Source organism: Prionailurus viverrinus, chromosome B1 (assembly GCF_022837055.1).
Source record: "Prionailurus viverrinus isolate Anna chromosome B1, UM_Priviv_1.0, whole genome shotgun sequence".
Classification (NCBI taxonomy): domain Eukaryota; kingdom Metazoa; phylum Chordata; class Mammalia; order Carnivora; family Felidae; genus Prionailurus; species Prionailurus viverrinus.
In genome coordinates, this window is record NC_062564.1 from 40347228 (window position 1) to 40374204 (window position 26977).

The 26977-nt window shown below is 38.1% G+C and overlaps 1 protein-coding gene across 8 annotated transcripts in view; it reads left to right on the forward strand.

Moving 5' to 3' along the window:
* SLC20A2 (solute carrier family 20 member 2) overlaps positions 1 to 26977 on the forward strand; it is a 106807-nt gene that overhangs the window by 9008 nt on the left and 70822 nt on the right. The window contains exon 3 of one of the 8 annotated variants that reach the window (XM_047855328.1): positions 18856 to 18927. The exons of 6 other annotated variants lie outside the window; for them this stretch is intronic. The gene's annotated coding sequence lies outside the window, so the exon portion shown is untranslated. Of the gene's footprint in view, positions 1 to 18855; positions 18928 to 23749; positions 24018 to 26977 lie in introns of those variants that run through there. One more of the 8 variants, XM_047855336.1, reaches the window with a different exon arrangement.

Consider the following 26977-nt stretch of genomic DNA (forward strand, 5'->3'; position numbering starts at 1 on the left):
ACTGGTGTATGTAGTATGTATGGTATATAAATTCTGACTGTAATGTAATTGCTGGTGTATCCCTTATTATCTGGGCAGGTTAAAGTATTCAGTTTGAGTGTCTTCCCCTTGAAATTGTGATGATTATCTAGGATTGTTATATGAATTAAATGAGATAATATATAGGAGGTGCCAGTATGGTCCCTTCTTCAGTTGTTTAGAATTTAGAGAACATGATAAAGGATTATACTCTCCTTGTATATATAATATTGCTATGCAGAATGCTTGGAATTCCCATTTTAAATTTGCTTTTATAGTGTTTAAGAAAGCTAAACTAACTCAAAACCTTATAGTCAGTCTCTTTTTTTTTTTTTAGCCAAAAGAAGTTTCTTTGATCTATTTGCCAGTGCAGTTCTCAATGACATACTTTTGAGTATGTTGTAAAATCCGTCTTTGTATAGTTGTAATCCCAACACTGGGTTACATATAACAACCTGAATATAGTTTCTGAATTGTATCTATGTTTTTGTTATTTTAAAAGATGTTTATATTAACTTCTTTTAACAACCAAACTGAACAGTTTGCATTTTCTAATGTAGAAAAAATTGCCACAATAATATAATATTGTTATGTTTATGGTTGGTTAATTTCTTCCTAAATTAACAGGTCTTTAAGGGTGTATGTCCTAGACTATATGATAAATCAGTTTGGGTAAACTTTTCACTTGATGGAACAAATTGATTCTTCTGATGTGCGTTGTTTGGCCTTGTTTAAAAAGTCCCCTAATTCATAGCGTGATTAGACTTGTCATGATTTTTTGTAATGTAAGGTTTGAATTTGGGTAATTTGAAAATATCATTTTTGAGATAAATCAGCCAGCCCAGAAATTTGTTACAGATCAAAATATATGTCTTATTTAAAGCTTCTTTATTAAAGTTCGTTATGTATAATCAAGAGATTTAAATAAGTTTAGTTTGTGGCTGGTGTTTATTTGTTGTGACATTCATAAATTTGTATTGACATTCATAAATAGGGAAACTATCTCCATAGGAAGGAGAACTTGATGTATTAGTATTCCAAAGCTTAGTTTAAGCTGGTTATGATTAGAAAAGTGGCTTTCATGTGTATTCTCTGGATGAATCTCAGGTCTGTGGGCATGTTAACAATAACATTTTTAATCACCATAATAAATAGTTAGCAGAGACATTTGGGAAATTGCTGCAGATGATGTAGAATGAGCTGAGGGTAGGGTTTGTCTTTTACTGTTCCCTGTTCTTAGAGAAACTAAATTTTTTCCCGATGGTGTTTTACTTTTTCTTGGATTTTTGTTAATACCAATACTTGCCATTATGGAGCCTCAGTAGGGCCAGGCTCCAGGCATACATTGAAGTTTTTGCTACTACTAATGTAATTCCTTCTAATAAAATTTGAATTTATTTATTTATTTATTTTTTTAAGTTTATTTATTTTGAGGTGGGGAGGGCAGAGAGAGAGAATCCCAAGCAGGCTCCTCACTGTCAGCGTGGGGCTCAAACTCATGAACCATGAGATCGTGACCTGAGCTGAAATCAAGAGTTGGGTGCTTAACTGACTGAGCCATCCAGGCAACCCAATACAATTTTGTTATGAAATATATTTTATATACTACACACTTATGTAGTATGTAATGTATGTTTATATTGATGAGTAAATAATGTTAGGATATTTCTGCTGAGCAATAGGTTTGTTGTTGTACATATTTCCTACTATAAAAATGAGGAAATTGAGGGAGGTTGTTGAACTGTCCAAGGTCATAACCAGTCGTAAATGGTGAAACCAGGAATTTAAGCTAAGTCTGATTAAAATCCATGCTTTCATTCACTTTTCTGTACTAACTTAAAATATTTCTCTCCTTGAGACGCGCCCAGCTGGCTCAGTCAGTAGAGCATGAGGCTCTTGATCTGAGGGTCGTGAGTTTGAGCCCCACATTGGGTATAGAGCTTACTTAATAAAATTAAACATTTTTTCCTTGAAAAAGTAAAATTTACTCTTTTATAAATGTGTATTATTTTGAGCTGAGGAGCACTGCTATTAATCCTCTGCTGTATGCCTAATTTTTTTTTTCCCAGAGTAAAAGAGCTTTGTTAATAGTTTGTAAGATTATAGAAGGCTGAGTGTTAAAGTGATCAATGCTTAGTGGAAAGAACAAAATCAGATAGTACAGAAAAGTATAAAGTGGGTGGTGAAGTGAAAATCACTAGTGATTCACTTCCCAGAGGTTAGCATTTCGTGTAAATTATCCAGACAGTTGGTAAAAAAGTACATATTTGTATATCTTTAAGATACAAATAGGTTCATAATATGCATATTGTTTAGTAACACTTCTTTTGTTTATTATATATTGGCCATCATTCCACATCGTTGTAAGTTTATATCTTGTTTTTTCATTTTTTAAAAATAAACTTTTTATTTTAGAAGAGTTTTGGATTTTTTTTTTCTAAGTTTATTTTCATTTATTTTGAGAGAGAGAGAGTGTGTGCGCAAGCAGGGGAGGGGCAGAGAAAGAGGGGGAGAGAGAGAATCCCAAGCAGGCTCCATGCTGTCAATGTAGAGCCCGATGCAAGGCTTGAACCCACAAACTGTGAGATCATGACCTGAGCTGAAACCAAGAGTCAGACACTTAACTGAGCCACCCAGGCGCCTCATAGAAGGTTTTAGATTTATAAAGAAATTGCGAAGATAGTACAGAGTTCCCAGTTTCCCCTCTCATTAACCTCTTAACGTTAGTGTGGTACATATGTTATAATTAACGAACCAAACTGATAACATTATAATTGGTTGAAGTCCATACTTTATTACGATTTCCCTTTCATGAGTTTTTACCTCCTGTCTTTTTCTGTTCTAGGACCCCATCCACGAGTCCACACTGCATTCAGTCATCATGTCTCCTTAGGTTCTTCGTGGCTATGACTGTTTCTCAGACTTCCCTTGTTTTTTATGACTTGACAGTTTTGAGGTGTACCAGTCAGATAGTAGAATGCCCCTCAGTTGGGCTTGTCTGTTGTTTTCTCATGGTTAGAATGGGGTTATGTGGGGTTAGACTAAGGGAGGCCACAGAGGCAAAAGGCTGTTTTTATCACATCATTTCAAGGGTGCATCCTAGCTTTGTGACCTTACTGTTGATGTTGACCTTGGTATCCTGGCTGAGGTAGTGTTTGTCAGACTTCTCTATTGTAAAGTTACTCTTTTTTTCTCAACTTTCCATCTTGTGCTCCTTGGAAGGAAAGCAGCCCACACTTAAGAGTTATGCTCCACCTTCTGGAGGGGAGAAGCAGAGTATCTACATACGTTATTTGGAATTCTACACAGGAGACTTCTCTCTTCTCTCCCATTTATTTATTGAATCATTTTTTTAATATCAGTATAGACTAATGATATTTATACTTTGAGTTATAATCCGATACAACTTTATTGCTCTAATTTTTCCAGCTTTGACCATTGGGAGTCTTTCAGTTGGTTCCTGTGTCCCTTTATGATACCCTGATCATTGTGGGCTAATATCTTTATTTTTTACATAGTTTCATGGTATTCCATTGTAAGACTATACCATGATATATTTAACTAAACCCTTATTAATGGTAATCTACATACCAGATTTTTCACCGTTATGAACAGTACTGTGATGAGAAGTCTTCAAAATACATTTATAAAAATATTGTTTGATAATTACTCAGGAAGATTTGCAGTGTTAAAGGGAGTGCCTCTTATACATATCATGTGATTTGTGACCCTTAGTCAAATCTCTGAAGGGAGGGAATTTTCACCTACCCTATGGAAATCATTGTGGTTGCCTCCCTTTTTTCTTTTTTTCATGTGGTAAGTGAGAGGTGATGACAGGGTGGCACTGATGGTCTTAAAGAGCTGCGTTGAGATCATACTTTGTCTTAAGACAGCTGTGCCTTCTCAGTATAGACTCGGTTACTGTAGACAGTTAGTGAGATGAATTGAAATTCCATTTGGAAGAATAAAACAGCATTCTCAGAGAGTAAAAACTTCAGAACTGGAAGCAGCCATAGAAATCATGTTCCATCCCTGCATTTTAGAAATTGGAAACTATAGTACCATGGGGTGAGATGATTTGCCTGGTATTTTTGCCATAAAAGAAGCATTCAAGAACCTGAATTTCTGCTCAGAATTCCTGTTACATGAGTATATTTTATATCCCATGCATGGATATACACAGTTTATGTTGGAAAATTTCAAACATGTACCAAAGAAGACAAGATAATTCATCTGTATGTCCCCATCCTTCACCTTTACCTTCCCATTTGTGGCAAATCTTGTTTAAACTACCCCACCCCCCGCCCCCAATGCCATACTACTTTAAAACATATCTCAGATATTAAATTATTCATCTGTGAATTTTCAGTATGTTCAAGAAATCCCTTGTCAGAACACAACCACAATATCATTATCACACGTTAAAAATATATTTTTCACATTTTTTTAATGTTTATTTTTGAGAGAGAGACAACGGGGGAGGGCAGAGAGAGAGAGACAGAGGATCTGAAGCAGGCTCTGTGCTGACAGCAGAGAGCCTGATACAGGGCTCGAACTCACAAACTGTGTGATCATGACCTGAGCTGAGATCAAGAGTCTTCCACTGACTGGCTCTGACTGAGCCACCCAGGCACTCCAGACCTTAAAAATATTTCTATTTAAGGATAGTTAGTTGTAAAAACTTCAAAAATTTGTATTCACCATTGATTAGAATCTGGCATTACTGAAAATACATTTCCTTGGTATGATCCCCCAAGAATTACAGGGAGATTTTAATGTATATCTGTACACCATACAAAATGGCCTAGGTTATGGCTTTTATAAAAAATGTGTTAGGGTTTTACCCGTAAAAAATAAGTTAACCTCATGAGATTTCCTTAGAGTAGAGAAATCCATAAACACTGTATGATAGATATCATCCAACTGGATACATTTGCTTTTTGGCCCTCCTTTACTCTATTTGTGCATGAGGAAGAAATTCCGAGGATGTATGACAAGAATTCTATTTCAGATTTTATCATATTAATTAAAGCCATAGATGAAAATATTGTGGTGTGGCCATTTTATTCCAGATCTTCTGTAGAGAGATTTTTGAACGTCAAGTAAAATTCCTGCATGTTACTTCCTGAATTAGAAGTTTACAAAGCTTCTAAGAACCAACATGCTGACATCATCACTGCATTTTCATTTGCTTTTAGAAGATAATTTAAGGGGTACCTGGGTGACTCAGTCTTTCGCATTTGACTCTTGATTTCGGCTCAGGTCATGATCTCATGGTTCATGGGTTCGAGCCCCACATGGGGCTCTGCACTGACAATGTCGAGCCTGCTTGGGATTCTCTCTCTCTTCCTCTCTCTCTGTTCCTCCCCCATTTGTGCTCTACCTCTCTCAAAATAAATAAGTAAATTTAAAAAAGATAATTTAAGAGGAAAGAATACCTTTTCTATCAGAGATGATCCTAAAGGCAGAGCTGACTGCGGTTACTCGATTTACTTCAAGCGGCACACTACGTGGATTGCTTAGTGTCTGCAATTTAGAAGAGTGGTTAATACTTCCAATATTTTAAATATTGTATTTTCTTGGGGTTTCACTGGATCTTTAAAATTAAAATTGAGATGTTATTTTCCTCTAGAAAAGCAACCCTGTCTCAGAGGCTTTACAACCAGAATAAGAAACTTCCTCTTAAATACCCATTTACTTGCATTGAATTTATCTTAGAATTGCTTCTGTTTTTTGGCATGCTGTTAAAATATTCAATATTCAATGATCTAAATTGAAGATGGAGTGAAAAAGAGGGCTGAAATTTTCCTTCCGCTTATTCTAAGCCAGACTGAAACCAATCTTAACTGCATAATTTAATTTAAAACTTTTATTGCAAATAAATATTCATCTTGCTAGCCCATATTGTTCATTATATGTAGATTCATGTTTTATTCTAACCTAATTTAGACTTCTGCCTTGCATTTGACAGTGTTACAGCTTTTCTGTTTTCTTTCGTGAATAGGCTTTGTTATAGTCAATCAGCTTAGTTTTCTTACCATTTTGAGTGCCCTATTTGTATTATTTCTAAATTTTGGTTCACCTTTTTCTCCTTGTTTTCATTTGGTGGACATCTTTTAAAGAGGAGAAATCGTTGTTACTTTTCTTCTCTATTCTAAGCAGAAATTGAAAGATTAATAAAAAATAACCAGTTGCAAATACATCTCTGGTCAAGTGCATTCAGGTTTCCTAGGCTAATGTGTATTACAGATTTTAAGTTCTTGGAGGATTGAGTATTCATCAGTGTGTGCTGTGATTTACTTCTGTAGCATTCTACCTATCTTAAGCTACTTTTTAAATCTTTTCTTGATATAATAATGATACTTTTTCTCCAAATCCTATTTTCTTTGAAATTCTCTTCTTATTTTTGACATCTTTGCTTCTTGCCAGCATGTGATCCTGATTGAATTTCTTACCTTCTTTCAGTTTCCTCATCTGAAAAGTGGGGATATTAATCAGCAGTCACCTCACTGGATTTTTGAGTTAAATGGGATAAGCTGTAGTGCCTGGCACATAATAAATGCTCCATAAATGTTATTCAAGCCATCTGCTTCTTTCCAGCCACCTTTATTACATCTTTCCCTTTTACTTGTTTATACCTTCACATAGATTAGGAAACATGGTGTGTGTATTTTAAATAAGTGACCACCTTCTTGTTTTCCTCTCACTTTTAAAAAACTTTTCATCTTGAAATGATCGCAGATTCATAGGAAATAGCAAAAATACAGAGCAGTCCCATGTACCCTTCACCCATTTTCCCCCAAAGGTAGCCGAAGTCCAAGATCAAAACCAGAAAATTGACATTGGTGCCATCCAGAGCTTATTCAGATTTCTCCAGTTTTATATGCACTCATTTGTGTGTGTGTGTGTGTGTGTGTGTGTGTGTGTGTGTGTGTGTGTGTGGTTCTGTGCAGTTTGATTACATGTATTTGTGTAACCACCATCACAATCAAGATGCAGGATTTTGTATCCCTCACCCATCAACCCAAGGCTTTCTCTTGCTCTCCTTTATAATTTCCTCAAACCCTTGGTGATCACTATTGTGTTCTTCAGCTTTCTAATGTTCATGCAGCCTGTGATCTTTAGAGATTGGCTCGTTTTACTCAGCATGATGCTTGTGAGATCCATTCAAACTGTTGCGTGTGCCAAATAGTTTGTTCCTTTCATTGCTGAGTTCTGTTCATGCCATAGATGTACCACAGTTTAACCACTTGTCCAGTGGAAGGACATTTGGGTTGTTTACAGTTCTGGGTTATTACAAATAAGGCTGCTGTGAACATTTGTGTACAGGTGTTTTTTGTAGATCTAAGTTTTCATTTCACTGGGATAAATGCTTGGGAGTACAGTTCCTAGATCAGAAGTTTAAATGGACCATTGTAAGCTTCTTTGAAAATACATGCTAATGCCATTTGTAGATACATAAAGGCAGTTATTTTTTAATGCCAGCCATTATAAACAACATACAGTGTCCTTTGTTTTAAAATATCTTTCTGTATAATTTGCAGCACCAGTCCAAAGTATTGAATCCTGACTTTTTGTGTTGTAATATAACATGTACTAAAGAAATATTTCATTTTGTTAGTGAATCCCCTTGCATATTGTATTGAAATTTTTCTTGGGTATTTTACTGTTCTCAGATACTAAATTTGAGTGGGAGGAGATATTTCAAGTAATGGTTTTTCTTTCCATCAATATTTTGCAATGTGGTGGATGTTAAAATTTTAAAATACCTGTAAAGATGAGCACAGAAAATCAGGCAGTCCATTAATTAATGTCCAACAATATTTCAAATAATCAGTAGAGTAATGTTGGATTTGTGTTTTCCAATGTAATGTTTGGAGTCCTAAGATGTTTTATAGACTCATTGTCCCCAAGATTAATAATAAATGATGTCATTATTAAGGCAAAGCTACAAGTAGTGTTGACATGTGAAGAGCTCCTCATGATGGTACCCATAGATTTCAGTAATGTTATTGAAGTTGGGCATCAAAAATCAACAGAAGGACAATATAAATTATGTGTAGCGGACAGGCATTGGCTGGTTGATCAGTTTTGGCTTTCCCAAATACAGTCACGGCCCTGAAGTAACTGATAAAGGGAAAGCTCTGTAAAAATTGATAGAAGGGAAGGAAACGAAATGTAGAAAGCAGTGGCTGCTCATTTGAATAATCTAGAGAAACTTTAGATTGAAACAAGCACCTGTTCCCAGGCCAGTCAAATTAGACTCTGAAAGTGGTGCCCAGGCACTGATGTTTTAAAACATGTTTCCAGGTAGTTTTAATGTTTAGCCAAGGTTGAGAACCACTGGCCCACCAGGAATGGCCTCTGTGCTCCTATTTCTTCACCTTAGAATTTGATAGTGTTTGTGCTGCATGCATCCATCTTTTATGTATTGGACTAATGTGGGTTCCACACACCTTATATACGTGGCTCTGCTGAGATGTCTGTTTCCCTAAAGGGGGCAAAAGCCACACTTGTGAATTGTGGTCATATTTAAACTATAAAACAGCTTTAATAGGTGTAACAGAAGAGTGCCTGTCTTTGGAATCAAAGACATCGAAATTGTTGAAAAGTCAAAAGGAAATTAGATTTCATCCAGGACTTATTATGGGTGGGACAGTTTTTGGGAAATTGGGCATTAGAAAATGTGTATGGGGTATTGGGGTGAGAGGTCTCCGTTTTTATTGATAGATCCTATTGTCAACCTTACTTAGTTTTTCTTTTTTTCTTTTGATTTTTACTTGGCAAAAGTGATACTTAACTGTAACAAGTGAAAGTATGCAAAGATGAGTACAGACAAAAAGAATTAATCCCCCACCAGTTTTCACAGCCCGATGTGAATTCTTCCACACCTTTTTTTCTATTTACATAAGTATGTTTAACAATATAAGATTTGTAAGTTTTTTGTTTTTAAAATAGGATCACACTATATATTATTTTGAAACTTCCCCTCAATATACCATCGATATGTCCCAAGTCAATGTAGATCTCTTATTTTCATAAAATAAATTAAATTTTCAACATGCCATGATTTATTGAGCCATTTCTCTATGAAGGGACATTTAGAATGTCCCCCCCCACACACACACACCTTTTTAAAAATTTACTACAAACAGTGGTGTAACACATATCTTTGTGTATATAAGCTTAGGTACCTGTGCTTTTGTTTGTAAAGTATTCTTATAATCCATGGTTTGGTTTTGGTCAGATTTCTTAGTTTCTGGGTACTTTTTCTGATCTTGAGAATTATTAGCGAGTTAATAATGTCTGCTGATTGCCGGTTATTTGGCTCCTGGGTATTAAATTGGGTGTTAGATAGGAGAATCAGTTATTTTAGTAATGGATATTAATAAATCCTAGTGGCCAGAAATGTTTTTCATAGGTCCTAGAATCCCTAAGGTGGGGCACCTTAATGGGAGGCCAACAGATGGGCTTCATGGGTGTCTATGAACCACCTGATACTGACTGAAAAATTGTATATAAATGTGCACTTTATGGCTTTCATCAGATTTTCAAGGGGGTTTTTATTGCCCCTCAAAATGGTTAAAAATTGGTAATACGGGTATCAGAGAGTAGTACTCAGTCTAGAGAACCTGCAGAGTACTTTGAGTTGCCATTGATAGCACATTTTTAATCACAATGTCCTCTTTCTTGTAAAGTTCTGGATTGAAATAAATTTTTCTAATTTCCAGGTGACATAAGCCTAGGAGAGTTGGCTAATACCAAACCTAGCAGAATCCAGGCTGAGCATAACCCCAATAGGTTGTAATAATGTTCCAAAAGATGAAAGATACTAAGGATAAACGTGTAGGAGCTGAACAATGCCTGGGCATGGAGGATAATCTCAGATGCACCTGAGATGAAAAAGAGCTGGGAGTTTATTTGCCCACAGGCTGGTCTGGGCAGTCTCTGTAATGTGACTGCTAAAAATATGAGCGGGTTAGACCACATTTGGTGAATTGTGTCTGTATCTGAAAACCACATTTTAGGTAGACACGAGCAAAGGGACAGCAGTGGACTGAGACGTGACGTCACATGAGGAACCACTGCTTGTGGTTGCTGGATCTGAAGGAGAGGGTATAAAATAGCAATGGCAACAACCCTTGTAGATTAAGGAATAGAAAGACCAGAGTGTGCTTAGTGAATGTTTGAATGAATTAATGAATTAATGAATGAGTGAATGAAAATTAACAAAGCAAAGGATTCCCGCTTGATCTAAGCTCTGGTGAGAGTTCTCCAGTAATGGGGTGGGCTGCTCTAGAAAGCACTGACTTCCCAATGGAGCCCTTTAAGCATAGTGATGGGTGACTGGAATAGTACTGTGTAAGGTATTGCTGTTCTCAATGAAAGGCTGTACAGCAGAACTTCAAAACTCTTTTAATTGGAATTTTATATTTCTCTCAGGCACTTTAATTAAAAAAATTTTTTTTCAATGTTTATTTTTATTTATTTTTAATTTTTTTTTTCAACGTTTATTTATTTTTGGGACAGAGAGAGACAGAGCATGAACGGGGGAGGGGCAGAGAGAGAGGGAGACACAGAATCGGAAACAGGCTCCAGGCTCTGAGCCATCAGCCCAGAGCCTGACGCGGGGCTGGAACTCACCGACCGCGAGATCGTGACCTGGCTGAAGTCGGACGCTTAACCGACTGCGCCACCCAGGCGCCCCTTCAATGTTTATTTTTAAGAGACAGAGAGAGACAGAGCATGAGCAGGGGAGGGGTAGAGAGGGGGAGACACAGAATCCGAAACAGGCTTCAGGCTCTGAGCCGTCATCACAGAGCCTGACGCGGGGCTCGAACTCATAAACGGTGAGATCATGACCTGAGCCAGTCAGACACTTAACCGACTGAGCCACCCAGGTGCCCCTCAGGTACTTTAATTTTAAAATAGAGGACAATCCCCCGTTCCTGGGTGGCTCAGTCAGTTAAGTGTCTGACTTCAGCTCAGGTCATGATCACGTGAGCCCACATTGGGCTGTCTACTGTCAGCACAGAGCCTGCTTCAGATCCTCTGCCCCACTCTCTTTCTGCCCCTTCCCTGCTCTCCCTCTCTCTTTCTTTCTCTCTTTCTCTCTCTAAAAAATAAACCTTAAAAATTTTTTTTTTTAATTTTAAATAGAGAACAGTTCTAGGATGATATTGTAGGCTCTTTAAAAGTACATTTATAGAAGGAGTGTTTGTGACTCAAAGACTACTCCGTTGTCGGTATAGGTGCTGAAACATTGAACTGTAACAGGTTTTTTTTTTTTTCTGAAACTGATGTAAAAGTTATTCCGCTGTTAAAATCTGAAGTAGCTAGTCTAGACTTGTAGCGTGAGTGTGGTTTAAGATTTTATTCTTGTTACTTTAGAGAGAAGAAAAACCACATTCTTTCCAAGCTACAAAAAGAGTAAAAAAGGAAATTTCACCACTTCCCATGGCCTCAGGAAACAGGCACACTATCTCCATTAGACTAATTGTCTGAATTTTGCCCCAGGTTATAGTAACACACTATATAGAATTTGTGTCCTGTTGTATCTTTTACATAGGTTTGCCCCTCAGTTTGCCTACTGCCCTGTGGAAATGTATCTTTAGTATTTGTTTAAGTTGGTTAATACAGAGATGCCTCTTACTACCCTCAAATGGTTCAATCAAAACACCTTTAGGTTATGGAAATGGATAAATATTGTCAAAGCTTTTTTATGTAAAGCTTTAAAAAATTTTTTTTATGTCTTTATTTTATTTTTGAGAGAGAGAGAGAGAGACACACACACACTGAGAGCGGGGGAGGGGCAAAGAGAGCCCGAGACAGAGTCTGAAGCAGGCTCCAGGCTCTGAGCTGTCCACATACAGCCCGACACGGGGCTTGAACTCACAGACTGTATATCATGACCTGAGCTGAAGTCTGATGTCTAACCGACTGAGCCACCCAGGCGCCCCTTTATTGTAAAGCTTTTTAAAAAACAAACCCTGTGTCTTCCACTAGCAGTTTTATTTAGTTATTTTTAATTTTTTTAATGTTTTTATTTATTTATGAGAGAGCAAGACAGAGACAGAACAGCGTGACCGGGGGAGGGGCAGAGAAAGAGGGAGACAGAATCCAAAGCAGGCTCCAGGCTCTGAGCTGTCAGCACAGAGCCTGATGCAGGGCTCCAACCCGCAAACCATGAGTTCATGACCTGAGTGGAAGTCGGATGCCCAACCGACTGAGCCACCCAGGCGCCTCTCCCACTAGCAGTTTTAAAAGAGGTTGGGGGATGCTGCCACTTAGGACACCCTGGTTTCCACTCCTTTTTGTAGTGCCCTAGACGTTTAGGTCAGGGGTTAAGATGGCTCCACCACTCACATGGCCCTGACGTCCCGTGTCTGATTCCTCACTTGCAAAGGAAAGATAGTGATGGTGCTTATAGTGTTGTGAGAAAGCAGGGTACTGGGTGCATGAGGAGAACTCAGTACCAGTTCTGTTTCTGTATCTTTTACTCTCACCTTGTGATCTTTCTGTTTTTTCTGACTCAACAGCTACTGTCATCCACATGTCTTGTACTATCTCGGACATAGCTTATCTAAAACTACTTTTTTGTATTGCCACCCCCACCCCTTCCTCTTCTCTTCCTCTGCCTGGCCGTACTGTATCCTCCTGACTCCTCTTGTTCATCCAGGGGTACAACTCACCAGAGGTTGTCCTGGAAGAGGCTAACACCGCAAGCTCTGGAGTCATGTGGTCTCGGATTAAATTCTGGCTCTACTACTCTTGCCACGTGGCGTTGGACAAGTTACTTAATGTCTGTCTCTAAATCTCAGTTTGTTCAATTATAAAATTAGTATGGCAGCAATCTGTCTTATAGAATCGGAAAAATTCAGTGCAATACATACGTGTTAGCTGCTCAGTATGGTTGCTGATACTTAAGTGAGTGCACAGTACACATTTATTATTTATAACTCAAGCCAGAAGTGGTGATGTCATCCTTAATTCCTCTTCTTTCCCTTCACTTAAAGGTCCTCAGTGCTATTGATTATACCTCAGAAGTCTTTCTCTCCTCTTTCTCATCACTGTCAGGGTTTCTTAATTTGAATTTATCATAATCAAAGAGGTTCATAATTCCTTGAAGTTAAATGTACATGTTTTAACCTAAGAGTTTTTCTCAAGAAGATGGCTTTAGCTTTTATCATCGACTTTCACACAGGTCAGTGACTCACGAAATGTTAATAGCTCCTGTCTTAGACTCTTATCTCTGGCCTGTATCCAGTAGCCTGTACACTGACATTCCTTCCCTAGTCTCCGTGCCTGTGATCTCTTCAAACTGGTGCCAGTTAACTCGTTTTTTGTTTTGTTTTTTAATATTTTTACATCACCATCCTGCTTACATGGTTGTGTTGACTCCTTGTTGCCTACAGCAGCGGTTCTCCTCCCGACCACATACTAGAAACACATGGGAAGCTTTTAAAAAAATACCCAGGTCCCATCCTAGACCAATTAATCGATATTAACAAATACCAGGCGTCAATATTTTGTTTTAAAGCTTCGCAGGAGATTGTAATGTGTAGGCAGACTTGAGAGTGTCAGGGCTACAGGATAATGGATGAGATTGTTAGTGTGGCACTTACGGACCTCAACAACCCAGTGCTTATCTACCTTTTCAACCTGATCTTCTGCCTCCTCTCCCACTTATATCCCATCATTTGCTCTCTGGATACCTACTTCTGCTATTCCTGGAACATGCTGTGCTGTTTCCTCCCTCTGAGCTTTTGCCTATACTGCTTGCTCTGCCTGAAATGCCTTTTACCCTTTCTCTGCCTGGTCATTTAAATCATAAAACCTTTCCCCAAGCCCTGAAGAGAATTGCAACCCTACTCTTGTGCAGACTTCTGTTATAGGCCTTACACTGTGTCATAATTACTTGTGGATCTGTCTTCCACACACAGTGAATTCCTAGAAGGTAGGAGCCTTCTTTATTTCATTTCTCTAGTGTTGGCACCAGGTTAAGAAGCTCCCTAAGAGTCTAATGAATGAGTAAATGACAGTGAACAAACAACAGCCTGCTCTGTGGAATCTGGAAATCCATGGTGTTGGGGAAAGTAAGTAAATATGGTACACTAGATGTAGTCAGAAATGCTCAGCAGAAGTTTTATCCTCTATGGTTAGTTACTCTTCTATATTTTTATAAGAGTGAAAGATCAATAATATATGAAGTTTCTCATCTGGAACTAGGCAAGTTAAGTCCAGCTTTGAAAATATCTCCAAATACTGTTGAGTATTATCCAACATAACAACATAAAGTCGCACATATCATATTTGTTTCCCGAGACTCCAAAGATTTCTGAATGAGAGATGGAGGGGTCAGCCATTGTGATGATGGCAACGGTTTATTTTGCCCAGTGGATTATCCTAACTTAGTTACTGATTTAAAGATACCCTTATATGGACAGTTCTCCAGACATTATATGTTTCTAATTTTGATCTCACCCCTGGCCTTTATGTTTAGCTGCTGCCTAGTCCTTCTCTTGGCTATTTTTAATACTTTTTTTTTCCTCCGTGTGTCTTGGAATTGTCCGAAACATTCTAAAGAATTGTAAATTAAGTGTGATTTATTCGTCCTCTTTCTTCAGTGGCAAGGATTAATTTAATGGTGATTTTTGGAAGAGATTACTTTAGTAAATGATCTGAGAGAGATTCTTTTGAATATTGTTTGGGGGATGTTTTGTGTTGATTTGCCTTTTATCTTAATTATTTTTCCTGAACACTGACCCACCACTACACTCTTTTGCGAAGAGATGGGCTATTTAACACTTACACAGGGAATAGTGAGTACTAGTCTGATGTCATGATTTGGGTGTACATCGTTCTGATATGCTGTGTGTGAACAACCAGAATACCCTTTGTCTAACTGGCTTCTTATTATTTTATAATCTTATAAGCTTGAATAATAAGGACAAGATTTTTCTTATTCAAAGTCAGAATGTTAGTTGGAATTTATTAATTTGCTACCCAGTTATACTTCCATTCCTTTTATTTAAAAAGTTTTTTAAAAAGCCTTAAATCTGGATCAAGAGCCCCTCCTTTAAATATGTTTACAAAAAAAGGATATCAATCGGTGAAACTAAAAAGAATAATTTTTAGTCATTTTTTAAGATCATTTTTAGAAACAGATGTGAGTCAAAGAATTGGGAAATGCACCCTTTCCTGGCAACTGGAGAGAGGAAAATATAATGTCAAGAAAAAGGAGAAACCAACTCTTACAATGACCACATTAAGGTCTAAAATGGATAATTGTTTATTATTTCACCGTCTACAATCAACCGCAGATATTCCAGTACTGTTTGTCCACCCATCTTTTTGTGAGCCAGGGCCTATGGAAAGAAACTGGTCTTTGGTGTTTCTGAGAATGGCCTTTCGGATGATTATAATTACTGGCTATTATAAATATTCGAGCTGAGTTGTTAATCAATCCTCTTGTTTTTTGCTGCTTTTAAAAGTGAGCACTCATTGCAGCGTTTTTTTAAATGAAATGTTTAGTGCTTAAGAGATACAGTCATGTACTTTTATCATCAAGAAACTAGGCTGTACCCTCCTGAAGAAACTAGCCACCTACTGGATTCTTGTAGCCAAGTGAAATTAGAATCTCTTATGAATATTTCATCTCTTTTAGTTTGAGGTTGATTTTGAACAGCCTACTCTAAAAGTGACCACTTAGTTTATCTGGTTGGGAACAGACCACATCCATTTACAGCAAAGCTATAAAAAATTAGAGCATATGTTCTGTTTTTTTCTTAATTTTTTTTAACGTTTATTTTTGAGAGACAGAGTATAAGCCAGAGAGGGGCAGAGAGGGAGACAGAATCCGAAGCTCACTCCAGGCTCTGTCTGAGCTGTCAGCACAGAGCCCGATGCAGGGCTCAAACCCATGAACCATGAGATCATGACCTGAGCTGAAGTTGGACACTTAACTGACTGAGCCACCCAGGTGCCCCTAGAGCATACATGCTTGATTTCCCATGTCTCTTGGTAAATTAGTAAGTACCAAGTGCTGTGTTCTACCACATACTTGAGCATTTATTTGCCTTTCAAACAAACCTTATAAATACTTGAGGACCCATGAGAACATATTTGAAATTATTAATAATAAAACTGGTGGCTTTGGGCTGTTATTATGAGGATCCTTTCATTCTTACCCTGTAAGTTTCCTGTGCATCTAAAATAAGATAGAGAAGGAACCTAAAAGCCCAAAAAAAGTAGATTCATTACTACATACAGGTGGTTCAATCTGGAATTCCCACTCATTGTTCTTTTATGTAGCTAACTAGCTTCTCTCTCTCTCTCTCTCTCTCTCTCTCTCTCTCTATATATATATATATATATATATATACACACACACAAATAAAAATATATATAAATATATTTTATGTATAGAAATCTGTGTGAATCATTGTTCTGAGTACTATATGTGCATTAACTCGTTTTCTCAGCAGTCCTTGGAAGTGTATTCTTATCCTTATTTTGCAGGTGGGCAAAGAGAATTCTGTTAAGTAACTTGCCAATGGTTGCAAAGCTAGTAAACTTCGATTTGAATGATCCCAGCAATAGAGTTCTGTTAAGTACTTTCCTACAGCCCTCTTTTCCTTTGAAAGTCTGAAATCTCAAGTTAGGAAGTAGAGTAGCTCTTATCCAAAAAAGATTGTACATACTCTTGAAGTAAGCTTGATTGCTTATGGAGCAGTGCAGATTGAGATAACAAAAATTAACGTTTAGTGCTAACATACCAAAAGGTTTTGGAAGTCTGTAGCTTATTCCCTGATTCCTAATAGTTTTCTTATAATTGGATTGCATAAACTGAGAAATGGGTGTTTCTGATTAGCAGTTAAGCACAGCTCATGAATCCAGGATTGGCCACCAAGTTTGATTCGTGATGGGTGAAATTTGCCTTTGCATTATCTGTGAGAAAGAGGTTTCTAAACAAATAAATAGTATGCGATTGCAGGACAGTTTTACTTATTTCAACTTAGAATATTTTCAAGTAGTTTTAGCAGTATTTATTTTAGTATGTTTAACTATCTTTAGTACTTTTGCCTTAAAAATGGACAGAACTCAGTTTAACATTTTCTTAATAGATTCAAGTAATAAGACTGCATTTGAAAGTATTTTCAGTGTGGATATATGACTACCTTGAAGCCAAATTAGAGTAGAATTAGTAAGATTTTGTTAACCTACGTTTTGAAATACTATGGCTTTAAGTCTAATGTTGTTTTCCCTAAAATATCAGAATACATTTGTTTGTTATTTTAGGTTAGCCTGACTAACTGTAGAGGTTCAGTTTGTACTTAATAATAAGCCTATGCTTATTTTTTCATTGAAGGTGTATTTATTACATAAGATACTAGTTCTTGTTTGTTTGAATCTGACAGCCAGGCTGTGTCTGTGTTCCAAGCAGAGCATCTTATATCAGCAAATTCAGAAGTGTTGCCCCAAGAGAAAGGAGTGAAACTCTTTTAACTGAGTGGAGGCTAATGTTGGGGCATCTTAAAATATGGCTGACCCTGTACTCTAGTGTGACTCTTTATGAACTCTAGACAAAGGGGAAAAAATTACGAGTATATTTAGCACCTGCTACCTACCAGGTACTGTCCTCAGTGATATAGCTATCTCTATATCTATATTCATGCACATTTGCCTGCATACCTTGCTGTGTATGCATAAATGTGTGAATTTATTTATTTAATGAAATGTTTATATATTAAACACCAGGCACTGTTCTACATGCTTTATAAATATAAACTCATGTAATCTTCATAATAGCCCTATGAAGTATGTAGATTACTATCCCCGTTTTAAAGATAAAGAAACTAAGCATAGCGAAAGTAATTGCCCAAGGTCAACAATTACTGATGATGAAGCTAGAATTTGAAACCAGGCAAATACAGATGGATTCTGAATCCATTCCATTCCCCAGGCATACATTGTAGCTTTCCTTTTTCTCTATCTTTGCTTACGTCATTGCTTCTGTATAATGTTCTTTCCACTCCTTTTGCTTTTGACAGCTCACCAGTATGCAAAGGTGCTATTCAAATGTCACTTTTTCCAAGATTCCTTTTCCTGATTAACCCAACTAGAAGCCTCTTCTTAGGTTTCTAATGGAATGAAATTTTACCCTTTGAGATACTTACTGATTACTCTCTTATATGGTAGACAGTTTATATTTACCGAGATGTCTCATACCAGATTATAAGCCTCCTGAAGGCAGAACTTTCATTCACACTATTTTCTGCTATAATCATGAATATCCTGCCATTCATACAAATCTTACAGATGCTTGGGAGTTTCATGATGGCAGAAACCAAGTGTTTAACAATTTTTTTTTTTAAGTGTATTTATTTATGAGAGAGATAGAGAGAGGCAGAGTACGAGCAGGGGAGGGGCAGAGAGAGAGGGAGTCACAGAATCTGAAGCAAGCTCCAGGCTTTGAGCTGTCAGCACAGAGCCCAACATGGGGCTTGAACTCACGAACTGTGAGATCATGACCTGAGCTGAAGTCGGACGCTCAACTGACTGAGCCACCCAGACACCCCAACAAATGTTTGTTAAATGGATGACCTTTTAGGAATGTATTCAAACAGTAAAAATTTCCCAGTATTATTCTAAGATACTTTAAAAAATCAGCTATGTTAAAATAAGTATTCAAACACTAGCAGTAACAGTACTGTCTTTATGTTCACAGTACTGATATAAATTGTGTTATAAAATCATGCTGAATTAATTACTTAGCAGAGTTTTAAAAAGAACTGTTTTTAAGAGTTTGCTATGTTTCTCTCTCTCTTTTTTTAGCTTACAAAAAAATGACTGATGAAGAGGAAATGGTTTGCACTTTTGGAGTTAGAGGTTTCTGCTCATGTGTGGGTAAATTGGTACTCTAATCCATTTCTGAAGTACTAAAACAGGTTGGATAGCTGTGACCTATGCCAGTATAATCCCTCTGAAGCCTAGGATGAAAGAACCATCTCTTTAGCATATATGTGTAGTTGTAGCATTAAAGGCCATGTGTATTTTGTTTCAAATTATAGGATGGACTAAATGGAGAACTTACCACTGTAGCAGTTTTATAATCAGACCATATCACTGTTTCATTTTAGTTTGATTAACATAATAATTGATATGATAAAGTAAATATAGTAAGCAGAATTGTGAATTTTAAGAATAACAGACATCAGTTAGTCTTGAAAGGTTTAGTTTGGAGATCCAGGGATGGAATGTTACAAATTTTTTGAAGATATGTATATTAGTGAGATTTTGCTGTGTAACAAATCACCTAATACTAGTGACTTAGACAAACAAACACATATGATGCCTCACAATAACATAGGTCACTGAGGTGGTTCTTTTGGTTTGGGCTAGCCTGGCTGTTCTCTGCAGGTGGCTGACAGCCCTGCTGGGGCCACACAGTCTATGATGGCCTCCTGCACATGTCCGGAGTTGTCCTGCTGGCTGGTGCGGGAGCCTTGGCAGCAGGTGGCACATCTTTGTTCCAGATGGTCATCATCAGTGGCCTGGCCAGGGCTTCTTCATGAGGTGTTCTTGGGGCCCAAAGTGCAGCAAGAGAGGGCGAGCCTCCATGGGTCAGCACTTTTCAACTTTGCTCTTGTCTTGCAGGCCAAAGGGTGTGGATATAGGGAAGCAGGAACAAATAGGGGGTCATTACTGCAACAGTCTGCCAAGATAGGGAATTCATGAATGTGCTTAGTGTCCCTAAATTCTGATTGATCCTTAGGCCAGCAACATGAGATGATCAAATAGAGAAAATCAGGCTGTCAAAACTACACAGTTTTCAGAGGGATAGTTTATAGACCCTAGGCTCCCCTGAAATACTTAGTAATCATTTGAAGCCCCTTTCAACTTTTTTTTTTTGAAGCCTTGAGCTGTAAAAGTCGGGAACCTTTAATCCTTCCTCACTCAGTAAATATCCCAAATTGATCTTCAGCAAAGACTACATTGATGGCAGAAGTGGTGTGATCGTGATGGCTACAGCTGTTTATTGAGAGCTCATGTGTGCTGGTGCTATATGGCATCTCAGGGAGTTTTAACACTGGCCCTTGATGTTGGCATTATTACCCTTGTTTTACAGGTAAGGAAGCAGAGTCATAGAGGTTAGCTGAGTTCCCTGAAGTCATAGAGCTGGTAGGTGGGAGACTACATTTTGTACCCAGCTCTTTCTGACTCCACAGCTGCATCCAAAGAAGAGTTGCTTACCTAGTGGGTTGATCATGTATTTTTCCAGCATGGAGGCTTTGAGTATTTTATGTCATCCTCTGAAAAACTGAGAACCATAGAGATACATGAGGGGTTTTTTTCCCCCCTTTCTACTCTTTCCCTACCCCACCACCCTCACTAGTTGGACCAAATAACCAGATTTAATTTGAAGATGATAAAAGCTCAGAATGGAAATTTTACTGCTGGGTCCAGATGTGATTTTTAAATATTTCAGAAGGGGCACCTGGGTGGCAATTCATGGTTCATGGGTTCAAACCCTGAGTTGGGCTCTGTGCTGACAGCTCAGAGCCTGGAGCCTGCTTTGGATTCTGTCTCCTCTCTCTCTCTCTGCCCCTCCCCTGCTTGCACTAGCGCTCTCTCTCTCTCTCTCTCTCTCTCTCTCTCTCTCTGTTTCAAAACTAAATAATTATTAAAAAAAAACACCTTCATTTAAAAAATAAACTACATCTCTTCCCCACTCTACCCCAGTTGTGCTCCCAGAGCACAGAGCACATCACTGTGTCTTTGTGCTCCAGAACGTTGTTTGGGTGGGTCTGCCCTTCGCACCAGAATCTTGTCTGCCCTCCCTGTATCAGCAGCACCTAGCCCCGAACAGGAGCATTCCAGTATCTGGTACATGATTTTATGACTGAATTCCATGCCTGGGGGGAAATTCTTTCCTTCTTTCCTTCTCCCTCCTTTTGGGCTATTCATCCTCCTTTGGTCCTGTCTTTCTCCTTCCTAGATCATTTTTCCTCCCCCCGCCCCCGATCTTCTGATCTTCAGCTTTCCTCAGCTTTCCATTTCTCCCACCAACTCATTAGTCATCTTTATATTCATTACATGTTGAAATGATAGTATCTTGGATATATTGAGTTAAACCAAATATATTATTCAAATTAATTTTCCTGTTATTTTTATTATTTTTTTACCTTACTACTAGAAAATTTAAAATCATGTATGTGGCTACTCTAGAGGGTCGATATCCAGTTTAATTCATTAATGTGAGTTCATAAAACTAGTTTTTGTTTTTGTTTCAATTGCATGAATCTGTTGCACTAGATAAGCCATAGATCACCATCTTCCTTCCACTCACATGGCATTGCCTGGCCTTCCTCCCCACCACCAAAACTTCCTGAGAACAAATGGGGAGAATTTACCTTGCTTTTAATGATGCACATAGGTTTTTCTCTACTGTCATAAGTATGCCTGGAACAAAAGTACAGTTGACTCTTAAATTATTTTCACTAATGAAAAGGAAGCAGCAGAGTGACTAATGTAAATTGGAGGATACACTATTTTCTTTGGAATGTTTTGGTTCTTCCATTTTGGAACAGGTGTGGCCAGTGTTGAAAGAAACAGTGGAGTCATACTCAGCATATTTGATACATGAGGAACTGGAAAACTCAGTGTTCCCTGCCCTCCGTATAATGGATATAAGACTTATCATAGTGTTCTTCTGCAATGCAAACTCCAGTGCCTAAATAAAGTTGGTGTATTTGCTTTTTCTTTCTGGTTTAGGGAAGGAATGTGTTTTAGCTTAGAAACTCTTTTTCCAGGGGTGCCTGAGTGGCTTAGTTGGTTGAACGTCGGACTTCAGCTCAGGTCATGATCTCACGGCTCATGGGTTCAGGTCCTGTGACAGGCTCTGTACTGACAGCTCAGAGCTTGGAGCCTGTTTCATGTTCTGTGTCTCCCTCTCTCTGCCCTTCCCTTGCTCATACTCTATTTCTCTCTCGCAAGAATAAATAAACATTAAAAAAAAAAAAAAAAGAAAAGAAACTCTTTTTCCAAACTATGATAACAGGATAAGGATGATTGTGTCAAAAATAGCCTCACAGCATCTTCTTTTGGCATTAAGAATTCTAGAGTGAGTTTGCTGTCGATCGCTAAGAGTTAATTATATTGATTAGGGGTAGTCATCTTTGATAGTGCCAACTTCTTTCCTTTTGGCATAGAGTGGGAAATGCTTACCTCCAGTGACTTTGGGTTGGGGTAGTGGTGAGTGTACCTCTAGCTACCATCTTGCAAGGGTTTTAGCGAGTCCTGCTTACCATTGGGCATTGGGGGTGGCATCCCAGACCTGCAGCTAGCAGTTTTTGTAAACAACTTGGAGGAGGTTTGTGCTGGTGGTTACCAGCTCATGCCAATGGGAATCAACCTGTTTACCACTTTGGGTGTTTGTGCCATAGGCGGACGGTGCTTCATAAGAGCATAGTCCTGTCTTAAAGATCCATGTAATAGGATACCTACCTGTGACAGAGAGTCAAGGAGTGAAACCCTGTAGCACAGATCTGGGATTTTGGAGTTAAGTAGAATAAATCTCTTACATTCTTCTTCTTCTTTTTTTTTTTTTAAATCTCTTGCGTTCTTAAACTAACATTTTAAAATCAGAAAAACAGCTTAGAAAAGATCTATAGGATTATAGCTAAATGGTTAATATGGAAGACATATATGTCATACAGAGGTTAGGAGGGCGATGGAATGATCCAGTGTTGATTCAGAATGAAGCCTTGGACAAGTCATTGAATTTCCCTGTTTTACCCATGTGTTTAAAAAAAAAGGGGGGGGGGTGGGAATAATATCTCCCTGATGTGTTTGGGGATTTGAGGTTTGTAATGTGTTTTGAGATCTTTCATAAAGTGTCCAGTAAGACCTGAGTATGTCACCAGAACTCAAATGTTTAAAACTAATCGAAACCATCTTGAGTAGATGTTGTGCAATTCTGTGGCTTTGATAATAAGTTGTACTTATTAAGGAAGTACATATATATATATTTGGAAGTATATATATTTTAAAAGAAATTCTGTGCTATTTCTCATTTTCTTTTGACTATCAGATGTGTGCTTGGGGTCTTCAGCTGTTAACTTGAGTGTCAACATGATTTATAGATGGTGTGTCATCTATAGACGACAGTTTACTAGTTCCAGCTAGCCACGCAGTTAAATGCACTTCAGAATGTTTCTTGCCAAGGACGATGCCTTTTGCAAATGTTTGAGATGTTTGTTCTCACTTGTAATTTATTAGTGAACCTGTGTCCTAATAGCAACTCCTTGGAAGTGCAGAAGACAAAGCTAGAAAGCAAGTGAAGGACATTGGTTCGTTTTATATCAAGAAAAAAGCTTTCATTGAAGAGTACTTGTTAAACTTACTAGTTTGTATATTTGATTCCCGTTCAATTTCACATGGTACCACATCTAATCACACTGTGTAAAGAATCTGACAATTTTACTTTGCTTTTCCTTGTGAGGAGCATACAGCACTGCCACCTTGTTGCCAAAGTTTTGTTTGATTTGAATGTGCTTAAAAAATCAAGTGAGCGCCTGTTGTGAAAAAGAGCTTACTCTTTCTTTGTCAGTACTTGCGAAAACAACTTAAAAGAAGTTAGTATTATTGGACTGAATTCAGTAATTAGCATAATCATGATGCTATGTATTGTTCAGCAGAGCACGCCCCTTGGCCAAATTTCCCATTAAGAGGACACCGATGTTGTCCTAGTGAATAAATCCCAGCACACATGATGCAAATCAGCGAGTTCCTGCCTGCTGTGCCGGTGCGGTTAATTTTAGCTGGGGTTTGTTCTAGGAGTTGTAAAACTGTTTACCCAAGTAGAAGTTAGTAAGCTGAAATGTGACTTCTCGGCCTAAGGTGATAGGATATCTATTTTAGACTTCAGATTGTGTTCATGGTCGGGAGAACAGTCTTCTGAAGAATTGCGGCTCAGATTTCCTTTGAAAGTGCTTGTAAGTAGTGGCTGGGTTTTTAAGATTTCTCTTGGTTCTTCTCTCCTTAAATCTTCCTAATGTTGCTATCATAGTAACTTTTCATCTCTTGGGAAAACTGGAAACTTTGGGGTGGCTACTTCAGGGGATTCTAAGAATGGTGGCAAAGGTTTTTCTTTACCGTGTATCCCACTGCAAGAAACCTACCTCATTTGGTTTTCCCAAGAGAAAGTATTTGATTCTTACTGTTTTTATCTTTGCAGAAGCAGTCTGTAGATTATTCCTTATTTTATCTGTTAAAATATTTGACTAATGGAATGGTTGTCTCATTGAGCTTTATTTCTATGGTAACCTAACTCTCAGGAAAAAAAAAAGTTAAAAGTAGATTCCTGTTGTACTTACTGTGAGTTACAATTTATATGCAGAAATAATGGGAGTGTCATATGTAATTGTGTAAAATGTACAGATGGACAGTTTTTTTTTTTTTTTAAGAAAGATTTCGTGTTTAAAAATAGACCCATATACCTCTAAAGAGAAGCACTTAAACAAATTTAGGATGAAGGCTTTACAAAGTAATTGAAAGCATCCTCTGGAAGATTGAGTTAATTACCACAGTTAACCGAAGTCATGAAATTCTTTAATCTTAACTGCTCTTAATTTAACAAGTCATTGCCAACTTAAATTTAGACTGAAGAAAACTAAAGATTTTAATATCAAATATTTTTAATTAAATCTGCACCACCTTGCTTAGTTTGAGGTGTGTTTTAATTCAGAGTACACTAACTTCATGCCAAATAACATGCTTATAACAGAGAACCAGGCTGGACATTTTTTTAACCAATTAACAAATAAATTCTATCCCCTCTAGGAATATTGACTTTAATGAAGCAGTTCTAGTAGGTGCTGTGGTAGCTCCTCACCAGGCATCTGTGCCCATGTCATCTGTGTGAGCGAGGAGGGAGGCATTCCCTCAAATGCCATTTTCCATTTTGAAAGCTTTATTCAAAGACTTCTTTGTTATTATATATTGTCTGATTTTAAATCCAAATGACCTAAGGTGTCAACAATGAAAGGAAGTGTTTCAGTGGTACATTTAGTGGGAAAAGAATGTAAGAAGGAAAAACAGAACTGCGTTCTTGAGCTATTTTTAGAAAGAAACTCCTATTAAAACTTAAGTTTTTTTGTTGAGCAGAAGAGAAATTTGCAGTCCAGATTCATTGTAATTATAATAGAAAAGTCTAATACCGTCTTTAATAGTAAAAAGGACTTTGTTACAGTATTTGCTTCATAATACATACTTTCATTGCAAGAAAGTCACCACTCTTATTCTTACTTTTAATTGTTAATAAGGCGCCATCTGAATGTCCGCGGAGTGTTTTTAAAGGTGCATTGTAGTTGGATCCTAGATTGTTTTCAAGCTGTTATTCATTCCCTCAGTGGTAGCTCAGTCCTGTGAAAAAGAAAAGCTGTTCAAAATGTATCCATTTTTGAAATTTAACAGAAGTTTCCATAGGTATTTTTACTAGAGGAAGCTTGTGTTCTTCTAGGAGGAGTTGCTAAAATGCTCATAAACACTTTGAGAGTGTCCGTTTTAATGATTTATGTGCTGTGAGAGAGTGATACAGGTGAATGAAAGGGAAGATCATTTTAATGATGTAAGCGTCAGTGTGGGAATTTGTTCTGTTTGCTGGGGTGGTGATTCCCTTCACTCCTTCTTATCTTGTGTGCCTGATGAAGTGATACCGGTTATTGTTCCCTCGTTAGTAAAGTCTCTGTTGACTAGTTATGACCTTGAGCATGACAGATCACAGTGAGCTCAGCTCATGGTCACAAATGGGGGTCCAGATGCTGAGCAGCAGGGCAGCTTTGGGGCCTGTGGAAAGAGCCCAGCAGCCCACGGTTCCACGCCTGTGCTGTGCACACCTGTACCTTCCATCATGGTTGCCCTCCCTGCGGTTGACTGTGTGTGTCTGTCCTCCAGTCCTGTTTAAACCGCTTTCCCTGGCAGCCTGCCTTTTTCTCCTAGCCCTCTGCCTCTTAAAATAGTTACAGACCCAGAGGCTCTGACAGAGTAGCTCCTGACTGCAGTAGGTTTATTTTACTCTTTATTCCTAGAGAATTAGCCTTCTGCTCTGAAGCTTTCAGGGAGTTTTTAGGGAAGCAACGAAGAATCTTTTTGGGGGTTCTCTTCGTCCACTTGAGGGTTTATGTAATAGATAACTTGTCTGTGTTGTTATATGGGAACTTACATTATCTAACAGGTTGCCTTTTGGCTTGGAGCTGGTTGCAAGTGCGCAGTGATCACATCTCTAGCTTGTGCTCTTTCAAAAGGAAATTATGTAGGAATAGGCTTTGTTATATTGAATTTCAACGGTTTTGTCTCATGAAAGGAACAGTGTGCACAGGAATGCCTTGAGCTCTGCTTGTCTTGTATGTAAGTAGATGGTAATAGGATTGGACCCTCTGCTGGAATTCTGACTTCTCCTGGAAATACTGGGACTGCTGTTATTATTTAGCATGTATTAAGCACCCCCAGAACACATACAATGCACAAAGACTGCATAGTTCCTACTCGCAAAGAACTCACGTGCTAAAATTAGGCAATAGACAGAGACTGGGCCCCCAACATAACGCACTAAGTAAACTGGCAGAAAAAATAGTGTGAAAGGGAAGAAAAGGAAAACAAAATGGAGTGGGGAGAGTTGGGGTCAGCTCACAGGATAGCTTTCAGTTCATTTGGGCTTTTGCCAAACAGGACAAACTGCTGTGCGCCCAGGGGTGCTCCTTCCCTTTCTCTTCCAGCAGCTAGGGAAGTGATGGAGATGGACTGAGCCCTGCAACCAGATCCTCAGCGCCAGTTCCCTGTTACAATTCTCCACAAAGGGAGGAGGTTCACTAGTTTCCCTGTACCTGGAATGGTTGGTATATGGAGGGCGTAAACTTCTGGTGTCTCATAAAGTCCAATAAAAGTAAGAAGCATC